This window comes from Drosophila serrata, unplaced genomic scaffold, assembly GCF_035046125.1.
Source record: "Drosophila serrata isolate PLE 108 unplaced genomic scaffold, ASM3504612v1 contig_308, whole genome shotgun sequence".
Classification (NCBI taxonomy): Eukaryota; Metazoa; Arthropoda; class Insecta; order Diptera; family Drosophilidae; genus Drosophila; species Drosophila serrata.
In genome coordinates, this window is record NW_028257206.1 from 21,743 (window position 1) to 33,953 (window position 12,211).

General features: G+C 39.9%; 1 long non-coding RNA gene across 3 annotated transcripts in view; it reads right to left on the reverse strand.

Moving 5' to 3' along the window:
- Positions 1-1,660: 1,660 nt before the first annotated feature.
- Positions 1,661-12,211, reverse strand: part of LOC110187781 (uncharacterized) — a 231,703-nt gene continuing 221,152 nt past the window's right edge. Inside the window, exons 6-7 of one of the 3 annotated variants that reach the window (XR_015272693.1) lie at positions 1,902-2,032; positions 1,661-1,823 (exon numbers count right to left, since the gene is read on the reverse strand). This is a non-coding gene — a long non-coding RNA (uncharacterized LOC110187781). The remainder of the gene's footprint in view (positions 1,824-1,901; positions 2,033-12,211) is intronic. The other 2 variants (XR_015272694.1, XR_015272692.1) reach the window with 2 other exon arrangements.

Sequence of the window (12,211 nt, forward strand, 5' to 3'; positions counted from 1 at the left end):
ATAAAATTACTCCAGACGAAATCGACGATGTTATATGCGCTGAGATTCCACGGGCCGAGGTTGATACGGATTTGCATGAAGTTGTCATCAAGAACATGATCCATGGCCCATGTGGTACCCTCAACCCATGTTCACCATGCATGGTAGACGGGAAGTGTTCCAAGCGATATTCTCGAGCATTTACAGCCAACACCGTAACAGGGGACGATGGATATCCTCTGTATAGGAGACGGTCAACTGAAGATGGAGGGACTTCGGCAAATTTAAACATGAGAATTGGTGATATTGAGGTAGACAATCGTTGGGTGGTTCCATACTCACCACTATTGTCAAAATCATACAAAGCGCACATCAACGTAGAATATTGCAATTCCGTGAAATCGATTAAATATATCTGCAAGTACGTGAATAAAGGCAGCGATATGGCAGTTTTTGGTGTTCAGGCAGAAAATGGGGACAGCAATGCAGTACGAGTTGTCGATGAAATATCTCAATACCAGGCTGAAAGATACATAAGCAGCAACGAGGCTGCATGGAGAATTTGTTCGTTCCCCATTCATGAACGCTATCCAGCATTAGTTCACTTGGCAGTCCATTTGGAGAATGGGCAACGTGTCTATTTCACAGAAAGAAATGTGCAAGAAAGAGTCCTGAATCCGCCAGCTACAACTCTGACTGCCTTCTTCACCTTATGCCAGGAAGATGATTTTGCCGGAACCTTGATGTATTCAGAAGTGCCCTCTTAACTACAATATGCACCTGAGAAACGTGGCAGGGTACAGCTAGTATATTTATATATTACTGTTATTCTCTGTTGGTATCCAACACCCGATGACTGTCACAATCTGCTTCTTGATTTTTGAGACTTCTCGGGATTAAACCTCCAAGGGATAGCGTTGCTTCCAATTTTCAGATTAGTAAGGCGGTAAGGCGAAATATCCAAATTAGCATTTTATTGTTATCGTAAGGTATAAATATTAAAATTAACACAGAGTTTACAAGTAAGGTTTTGGGCTTTTTAAAATACGGCATTAGTTTTCCTCGGGCTCTTGCGGCTGAAGGGAAGCCTCTGATGTTTTTATTCTCTGACTCTTTTTCTGCTGTTCTCTCTTTGCCGCTCTGATGTCTTTGACTTTGCTCTATTCTCTCTTTGTCTTCTGCTCTTATATATTTTAAATTATAATTATAATTTTAGTCAGAAGTTTGCAACGCAGTGAAGGAGTCATCTCCGACCATATAAAGTATTTATTTTCTTGATCAGCATCAACAACCGTCTGTCCGCAAACAAGTCTCACAATTTTGAAGCTATCTTAATGAAACATTGAATCTAGTCTTATATGTACTCTAACTCATATATAAGTCGGAAAGTGCAAGATCGGAAAACTAAATGATTATAAAAAAAATTGTAGCTTTTTCAATTCTCAATAGATTTATGATTTGATATATAGTAATTTAATGTTACTCTACAATTTTTTGTAAAATTTTATGAAAATCAGACTACTATGTCATATTATGTTACTATATTGTACAAATTATTAATGATAGAATTCAATCTGCAAGGGTATGCAAACTTCGGCATGCCGAATACTTTCCTTTCTTGTTTTCTGCTGCTTTACTGCTGTTTTTCTGCTTTCGTTGTATATTTTCTGCTGGGGTACAGTTTTTATTCTTGTCTTGCCTTTAAACATACATACACACAATAATAGAAATTTTCCCGTTATAACAGTAGTAATAGTAGGCAACTTCTTGCTTCATTTCTGTTGATTTATATTTATTCATTCATTTTAAATTTTGCGTTGTGACTTCGTACTTTTGCAGTGTTGCTGTTAATAGTTTCGTTTAAAATGTTTAAAACTTAAACATTTTACTTCTAAATAATTTATTGTACTTTAAAAACTTACCCTTGTGTGTTTTTCGATTGTTTTCACGAATTTGCTCCATTTTTACTTTTACTTTTTCTAAAACGTTTTTCTCATATTCACGACGATCATAAATTTGTTTATAATGCAAGTTTTCAATTATTGCAGCTCCCCTGAAAAATTAAAAAGATTAAACCAATTAGACATAATTTAATAATATCCAGAAAGCAAATATCGTGTTGATAATTCATCATGATTATAAAAACAAATTTCATTTGGCATTCGTTATAATTCCAGTATACTTCGCTAGTGCATGGAGCTCTTATTGTGTACTATGGAGGTACTTGTGTACCGTAAGGAGATAAAAGATATCAAAATGTTCTGTTGAGCTGCTTAGGTTCAGTAAGGTTTAAGGGGTGAGGCTTCCCTAGTAACCTCCACTTAGAGCTGAGATCCGTTTTGCTCCACATCCTCGAACGATGCCTCCTCTTCAATACCAGCCCGTGTCATTCAGGTAGGCTAGGATTGCAGTCACTGACTGTCTCCCCACGTCCCCTAGTGACCCGAGCTGATGAGCTCCAAAGTGACAGGCCCTGATTTGGTTAAGCGCCGGGGGGCAGTGACACAGTGCCTCCTGCTCTCCCGATTCTTTGCAACTTCTGCAGTGTGTGTTGTAGGGTAGGCCCATCTTGCAGGCGTGCGTGCCCAGTGGCCAGTGATGGTTGCCGTTATTTTTCTGATGTAGTTTTACTCTTGGAGATTAGCTACCCATTCCGTTTCCCGTTGTAGCTAGGCCAGGATAGCTTCGATTTGAAGTGATCTGTCTTTATTGACCATTCCTTGCTGGATAATAGTTTAAAATGGTCATGAATTTCCGTCTGGATTGTGTTCAAAGAGACTAGTGTGTCTGTTGTACTGGAGCTTTCCTCTGAGCCTTTTCTGCCCAGCTCGTCTGCTTCCTCGTTTCCTGAGATGTCGATATGTCCGGTTACCCATGCTATTACCCTGTTGTCCTCTGCTAGTCTGTGTAGTGCCTCTTTGCATTTGGCCACTAGTGAAGATGTAGTCCTTACTGTTGCGATGGATTTGATGGCCGCTTGGCTGTCTGAGTAGATCCTTACCTTGGTATTCTAGTCTCAATTTAGTGAGAGTTAAACTGCTTTCAGTATTGCAAGAAATTCAGCCTGAAATACTGTCGATAACGCTGGGAGGTGGAAGGACTCTTCTACACCCCAGTTTCAGCTAAGATTCCGGACCCTACCCCTTACAGTGTCTGGTGTGGTAGTTTTTCCAGCAATGGCTTGCCTTCAGTCTAACCGCACTTTGGGCTGCTACATTCCGGATGAAATATTTATCTATTGGAATAATGTTTAGGATGACGTTTAGCGCTGGCGCGGGACATGATCTTAGTGCTCCATATGTAAGTTGGGTCTTACAACCGCTGTGTAGAGGCATATTATTATCTCGGGGTGGATGCCCCAGTTTTTTCTGAACATCTTCCTACAGGAGTAAAAAGCTATGCTAGCTTTTTTGACCCTTTCATTAATGTTTTGTTTCCATAACAGCTTCGCATCTAGTATCACTCAAAATTCCATGCTTTCTATCTGAGTCTTATTGAAGTTAGAGATCTTTGTTCTTCTTGTGAAGAGCATAAGCTCCGTTTTACCTGGGTTGATGGCAAATCCGCAGGCTGATGACGTCGGGCAAGGGTCCTGAAGTCAGTAGGACTACACCTTCACACCTTCACGGTTGAGTGTTTTTAATATGTCAACGATGTGTATCAACCAGAGCAGCGGAAACAGAACTCACCTTGAGGTGTTTTTCTATTCACAAAACTTGTGTGATGTGTGCCACTCAGTTCGGTTGTTATCTTTCTGCTCGTTAGCATTGCCCCGATTCAGGTTCTGATGCCATCTCAACTTTTATCTTGTTGAGGGAGCTCAGGATGGAATCTGCGTTTACGATATTGAAGGCCCCCTCTATGTCTAAGAAGGTGGCCAAAGTGTAGTTCTTGAAGAGCCACTTTATTTTGTGCGGTCTCTGTAGATCTGCCTTTCCTGCATGCATGCTGTGGATCGGAAAGTCTTTTCTGCGTTTTACCTCTGATGTGGATACATCGTATCCGTTCGAACGTTTTCTTGAGGAAAGGAGTCAGGCTATTCGGCATGTAATCCTTGGTATGGATGTGTCCTCCTCTTCCTGGTTTGGGTATGAAAACTTCTTTGCCTCCTTTTCCGGAATTGGTATATGTTTTTTTTTATACATACTTGGAAGATTGCTTGTAGCCACCCTCACATGCATGTTTTTGTTTTTTTTTTTTCGCATTGCTGGTATAATTCCGTCCGGACCCGGACTTTTGTACTTCTCGAAGGAATCGATTGCCAAATGGATCCCTTCCATAGTGACCATCTCTTCCACTCGTATTCGTTGGACTGCCATTTGCCTATCCGTTGTGCCAGATTCTTCTATACGGTTTCCTGGAAAGTGAGTGTCCAGCAGAATTTCTAGTGACTCTTTTGCTGACGTCGTTCCTGTGCCGTCAGGCCTATTTATAAGTGAAAGGCTAGCTCACCCTCTTGTTAAAATCGTATCTATTCATCTAGCAATTCGCAGTAGCTGCTCCAAGAGTGCTTCTTGGCTGAGTATATCGCTTTTTGTATTCTTTATATATCTCCTTGTACCGTCGCCAATCCTTGCTGCGTTTTGGTGCTGTCCCCTGTGTCGGCATCGAGATTTCAAAGAATTTGTATCTGTGTTCAGAAAACGAGTGTTGTGTCGAGACCCTCTATTTTCCTACAGTCAGTGTTACTGCGGGATTAGAGTCACTGACTGTCTCCCTACGTCCTTTTGTGACCCGAGCTGGTGGGCTCAAAAGTGACGGGCCCTGATTTGGTTAAGCGTCGGGGGGGCAGGGACACAGTGCCTCCTGCTCTCCCGATTCTTTGCAACTTCTGCGGTGCGTATTGTTGGGTAGTCCCATCTTGCAGGATGTTGTAGGCCGTAGTTACTACTGGACACCATACCAGTGCTCCGTATGAGTGTATGGGTCTTACAAATGCTGTGTAGAGCCATATTATTATCTAGGGGAAGAGCAAAAGGTCCATTTTATCTGGGTAATTGCCCAATCTACAGGTTTTGCCCATGATATTAGTTGTCATTAGTTTGCTGATGACTTCAGAGATTGGTCCTGAAGTGAGTTTGACTACATTGTAGCTCTGCGTTTTCTATGACATTTACTCCTTCACTGTTGAATGCTTTCAATATCTCAATTCTGTTTATCAGCCAGAGCAGTGAATACAGAACTCCCCCTGAGGTGTGCCCCTCTACAGAAATCATGTTTGATGATTACCACTCAGTATATGAGTCTGCCTTTTAGCATTGCGTCGATCCAGGTTCTGATGCCTTCTTTAACTCCTATCTTGTTTAGGGAGCTCAGGATGGAATCTGGTTTACGTTATTAAAGGATCCTTGTATGCCCAAGAAGGTGGCCAAAGTATAATTTTTAAACAGCAGTGCCTTTTCTATGTATTACATCTAAATAGTTTTGTCCCCTTGTACAAATAACAGGAGGTCATTTATAGAGGGGTTTTCAATTCAATTCAATTTTGTCTATGTAAATGCGTGTGTTTCTGTAGACAATTATAAATTATGTTAGACTGGCACAGAACGTTTAGCGGCGTTCGCAAATGCCGAATGATCTTTTCCCCTCCTCCGTTCTCCATCTCTCCATTGTATGCACTGCCCACTGCGAGCGATCAGCCGCTCTCCCGCACAATGAGGCAAGCGACATTGTTCCTGTGCCGCCAGGCCGTTTTATAAGTTTAGGGCTAGCTCATCTCCTGCTAGTATCTTGATGAACCTACCCATGTCTTTTATTCCTTCTAGCGATTCCCAGTAGCTGTGCTTCTTCTGTGTATGTCGGTGTTTTGTATTATTTTTGTAGCTTGTACGGTAGCCAATTATTGGTTTCGTAGCTTGTATTAAAGGCCTTCCTATCCCTTTTTCTGAGTACGCTTCGTTCTTTGTTCTGCCATTGTGTTATTGACCCGAGGATAAGAGTCGTTTTATTCTAATTAGCCCACTGCATCACCCTGATGAACGCTATAGGGGGTGCCGGTTCGGTCGTGAGCCATGAAGCCGGAGGCTATGAGTATAGCTGACGCGTCCTCTGCTTCAAACCTGGCCACTGCTAGATCTGAGTTTCTAGGGTTGGGATATAGGATAAGGTTGTTTTTGATAATTATACCCGCCCTCGGCCTACTTGTTGAGCTGGTGTACATAGTTTTGTGTCGTTTTAAGGCCAAACCATAGATTTGCTCATCCCTAGACCATGTCTCTTATGTTAGGCCGATGCCGATGTCGATTTTTTCGAAGAAGGACTGCAAGATTTCAAGAAGCATAAGAGCTACGCTTTAGGTTTATCTGCACGACGGTCGGCATTATTGCGGGCTGGTGTTGGGGTGTCATCGTCGATACAACAAGCAGTCCAAGTCGTCCATCATATTGTTGGTGTCGTCGACTTCCTCTTAGAGGACATCGTCCAGCTCTGCTAGGAAGCTCTTAATCTTGGCCTTTCTGATGCCATTCCGAGGCATCGCTGGTTGATGAGGAACAAAAACGGGTGACTTGTTTTCATCTCCCGCTCCGCCTTGAGGATGGCCTAGTCCTCCAAATAGACCCTTGGATTCTGTGCTCGCAGAGCACACAACCACTTTTGTGGTTCGATTCCTTCTTTGGCAACCAGATGTGTGCTCGGGGTTTTCTTGGGATATCCTTGGTGGGGAGTAGCTTCACGCTAATCCCCTTCCATGCGTTGCAGGAATTCCATGCAGGAATGCTTCCGACTCCAACTCCTCGACCACTACCTGGAATAGTGCTTGATCTTGTTCGCTTTGACGCGGAGGATCTTCTCCGAGAAGATGGTGTCAATCGAATTGATATTCCCCTGCGAGTCGACTTGTTGCAGCCAAGGAATATACATGTTATTGATGAATGACACTCGCTCGAACGTAATAAGGTTTGAGCTGTTAGTACCTATATTGAGACACTGGTTGGCACTGGTTGACTATTAATACTTCGTCGTCTACCATAGTGATGGAGCCTGCGTTTTGCATAGTACTATGCCCCGCATGTAGTCCTCAAGTACAAATATCGTGGACTGCCACCTTGCAGAGCGATGCGCAAGTTGTTAGTACGCAATCACTGACGTCGTTGTTACGTTCGGCTCCTACGTTGTCTAGTAGTTGTAGGATGTAGGATGAAATCATCGTACTGGCTCTATCATATTGGCTTAATTTATTGACAAGATTGACTGTAATTTAAAATTTTGAAACTCTGTTATTAATATTCCATTTTTGGCCAAAAGAGACTTGCTTTAATAATCTTGTTTCCCGCCTTTGTTAGTTCGTTAATTTAATTGATTTTGATTGGGACATTTTTAACATTTCAAGGTCAGTTGATGGGATTCCTAATAACCGGGACAGTTTTGATCTTTTTGTCGCTAATTAGGGTCATTAATTAGATTAATTAGCGTTATTTGACACCTTTCACCCCTAAGGTAGGGTAATTAAAATTAATAAGAGTCACTGAATGGTGTGAGGATACATGAGAAAGGTGTGTGGAAGCGCTACAGCCACGAAGACGCAGTCGATACGGCAACGAGTGCGAATGCGACGGAGCGATATCGAAACGCGTTTAGTCATCTTCTCACGATCGAATCACACGCCAAAAAGGGATGGAGGGTAAAAAGGTCACAAGCATCTGTGCCCACTGCCAGACACCTGTGATCGGTCAACTCAGTGAAAATGGGGAGGGATGAAAAGGTCAATCAGCCGAGATTTTTATTGTAGTCAGAAAAGGTCACTTATGTGTGCAGGAAGAGACACGGTCACCAACGATCCCTCAATTTAAAAAAGGTAGGAGCCAACTTGCATAGAAAAAAAGGTAGAAGGGAACTCTATGCCTAAAAATGCCTATGACCCATGAAAAAGTAAGGTATATTGTATACGAAGTCTGCTAATTAAAGAGTTCTCAAAAAGAGGGGTTAATGGTGGGATAAAAAATGGATCGCAGGAGGTATATGTACATCGTTCTCAAAAGTCATTTGGAAAGGAACAAAAGGGAAAATCAACAACCCATTCTCAAAAGTCATTTGGAAACAAAGAAAAGTGTTCGTACCCCATCCACTTAAAAATTAATTATGGAACGAGCCATCACTCTCAGTCCGCTTCAGAGACAATTAAGGGATGTGTCCACACATTCTCTAGATCCCTTAGGAATGAATAATAAATGCATGTGCTGAAAGAAACAATTTGAAAACAAAGTCCCAGTTCCCAAATAAAAATATTTTTTATATTTTATTTTAAAAAATATTTATTTATTCAAGTACAATTAAACTAAATTAACATACACCTTTATTACTAAGAGAAATTTGCTTGAGCGTATAGTATAAAAATTACATGCACATGGTTTTCATCATTCTGAGCCCAACAACAAGATAAGAAATGTTTTCTATCTACATGGTAACCATTGGAGTATCAGATATTCTTTAAAAAAAAATAATGAATCTTCCATCTTCCATCCATTGAGTGCATACGTTTTGTAATATTATTTTACATTTTTCTTATACTTGACTTTCGGTGACTTTTCTTCAATGAACGTCTGCTTGAAACGATTTTCAAAAATTGATTGAGGAAATGTTGTTCAATGTCTTAGACAATACGTAGCACAATATACCTTTGTATCCATCTCCCTTGCAGCAGTTAGTTTTGTGGAAATTTAAAAATCATCGGTATTGATTTGACTATCTCATTCTGATAGAAGAGATCAGTAACAACAATAGGAGCCTTACTCATGAATTCTATCGGAGATAGAAGTGAGTGGGACTCTATTGTAGTAGCTTTTGCATACACATTATCAAGTTGAGAAACGATTTTCATTGTATTTAATGTTTAAATCTTCATTGGGATAACTATTTGAATTTAGATATACCTTTGCATTTCTTAAATTGTTACACTTTAGTTGCCCATTTTAGGTAAAAGCAGCCAGCTTAACATTCCATACAAGATGTGATTCTAGAACCAATGTTGGGTTTATATAACAATCCCAACTGCGGAATGATAGTGGAAAACTATAACCGTTTTTATCTACATTAAACATTAAAATTTTTGCACTAGCGATTGGGACAATATGGGGCACTTTCCAACTAATACTATGTATTTCAAGTGTTTTACTTTGAACTGTTTTAAGGTACATATCTTCAGTATTTTTAGCTAGTAGGAGAATGAGTTCTTATTTACAATTCAATACAACTTTTTTATAGTCTTCAGCGAATCCCATTAGCATTTTAAGTGGTACTGAAAAGGTGAAATGACCACCAGATTTAACATCATCTCCTCCGTTCCATCCAGCATTGCAATACAGATAACCTATGGAAAAATAGGTTTTGAGAGTCGTTGTAATACAAGTGAACCTGGTCAAATCCAGCTCACATCCATTCAACTCATATCTTAAATCGTCAAAATAAAAGGGCATGGAATTATCTTTAATCAGTGCATCAAAATTATTTGTACTAGTTGCTCGTGTATTTTTATACCCCTGCAGGGTATTATAATTACAGTCAGAAGTTTGCAACGCAGTTAAGGAGGCCACTTCGACCATATAAAGTTTATATATTCTTCATCAGGATCAACAGCCGATCCGATCTATCACTGTCCGTCTGTTCGTTTATCCGTTTCTACGTAAAATTGTCTCTCAGTTTTGAAGCTATCTGAATGGAACTTTGTGGTTAGTCTTCTATATACTCTCACTCGTATATATGTCGGAACGGGTCCGGATCGGACGACTATATCATACAGCTGCCATAAGAATGATAGGAAAATATTTACAAAAACAATTTTAGCATTTTTAGTTTTCAACAGATTTTCATCAAATTTAAGTTATAGCAATTTCATACTATTCTACAATTTTGTGTAAAATTTTATGAAAATCGGATTCCTTTATCATATAGCTCCCATAGGAACGATCGTTAGATATAGAAGAAAAATGCAAAGCTGTGAATGTAAAACCGTAAATATTATTTGTATACGTGAATGAAATTAAAGCAGGTATTACTTCATTGTTTTTTAATATAAATATATATCATTCATATTGTATTGATTCCTAGTCATCGAAGTTCTATCTGCAAGAGTCTATAAACTTTGGTGTGCCGAAGTTAGCTTCCTTTCTTGTTATCAATAATTCTGGTAAGAGTGCCGTCAAAGTGGAGAAAACTTTCTTATGCGAACTACATCATTTGTTTTCCAGTTTTTGTCGATATGAATGATAAGTATAAAATTCCTTTTTATTAATGCTTTCGTCATTGATAGGCTTTTCTTGAACATAGAAAATTTCAATAATTTTAATAGTAATTAAAAAACTTTATTTGATATTTGGTCCAAGTGAATTTAAAATCAATTTATTTTTTTTAATGAGGGGGCAGTTCTTTGGTTGTAAGCTCCTTGAGATGTTGATGTTTCCACTTCAACTTTTGATTTCTTAATAATGTAACGAATCGCTACACTCAAAACAAATGTCACAGGCAAGTTGTTAGCTCGAGATCGGAGCGCACGCAAGATATTTTTCCGGCTTCGGCTCGTCGGCTACGGGAGTGATGATCTTGCTCAGATCTCGGGTTGCCTTTGCATAATTTTAAACAGAAATAACTGCGTGCTACAACAAGCTTAAACCTGGACAGAGAAACAGACAACACCTAAATAAAAGTTGAGGAAAATGGGCCTACTTGCCCTTTTTTTTAGCACTTCTGGTGATCTGGAGGCTCTAGTTTGCCCACCCTTCCTATGGTCGCTCCCATCCTCAAAGCTATATAGGTTGAGCGACCCCTTTGACAAGTGCTACCCTACATCACAACGCATACCAGCTGCGGCCAATACTCGACATTTTAAAACATTATAATAATTTTATTTAGAACTAGAAAAATATAAATTCATTACTTAAAATAGGAACCGTATATAGGCAATTCAACATTAAAACTTAGAATACCAATGATAAATAAATATACGCCCTTCGACTCGATGTCGGGCATTAATAAAAAAAATAATGGCAAAACAATTTTGGCAAGTTGCAGGGAAATTATTAATTACGCTGACTGAGATTCAATCCACTTGTTGCAACAACAAAAATAATAATTCGAATTGGAGAAGCATAAAAGCCCTCAGCTTAAATCCTTATGTATCAGCGTTCCTCTTTTTTTTTCCTTTCCCTCTTCGTTTTCTGCCGTTGGTTCGGTTAACTTTTCGATCTTTCTTTTACGTTAACGGCTCATGATTTGGGACTTTTTTTTTTTTGTACTTGAAATTGTTTAAATTATTACTGCGACACTCACCATTTTCTTAACTCCACCGATGAAAGCGCTTTCCTCGGAGGCTAGCTGAAAATTGGGATGAAAATGATACATGCTAAAAAGAAGACATACACATCCCTAAAAGAGACTACGAAGATGGGGGGAAACTATCAGAAAATGATGCATTCGGCCCGCGCTATTTAAATCGATTTTCTCATTAATTTTCACCGGAATGCAACGAATTAATATTTCTCTTTGCCGCACATTGCTCTTTACATATGCCTATGTTCATTTCACATCATTCTTTTTTTCTTGCAATTTTTCCGAAATTTAACCTAACTTAAAATTTATATTTTTTCTTACACTAATTTTTCAGATTATCTTCACTGACACTGGAACAAAATGGGGGTCGAAAATTCCCTTTTTCTTTACAATTGTTCTTCGCGATGAGGCATGGGGCTCGAATTAAATGTACTTTGGCCGGGATCGCATTGCGGCGGCGAGTTCAAAACGTCCGCAAGAATTACATTAAACTAACCGCAAAGCTTTGCCGAAGCCTACGCCTACACCGACTCTGGCATAAAAGCTCGTACGACTGATACCGAATTCTCTGCTTAGTTGTGCTCTCTAGAGCTGTTCGCAAAGGGGACAAAGGTCGTTCTACCGCATTCGGCGATTAATTATGCTTCAACCCCATTAAATTAAATAAAAAGTAATATTTTTCCCCAGCTCTGGTGAGCGGTGCGACGGGGAAATCCTCCTCCTAGAATCAGATCCAGGCGTTTAAAAGAATCCAAGAAGCTGCGCCGGCGTCGTTTCGTTGCCTGCCCCTCTCCTCTCCTCGGGCCTTCGAGCGGTACAAACTGCAGCCTTTAAAATTCATAAATAAGTTCAAGCTGCCTATATATTCCCTATCTGTACGCTCACCTTTCTATTCGTGGCTCAGTGGCCAATAAGCAAAATGGTATTCTCAGCACTTTGAACACTCGCGATTACTTTTTCGAAATTCTGT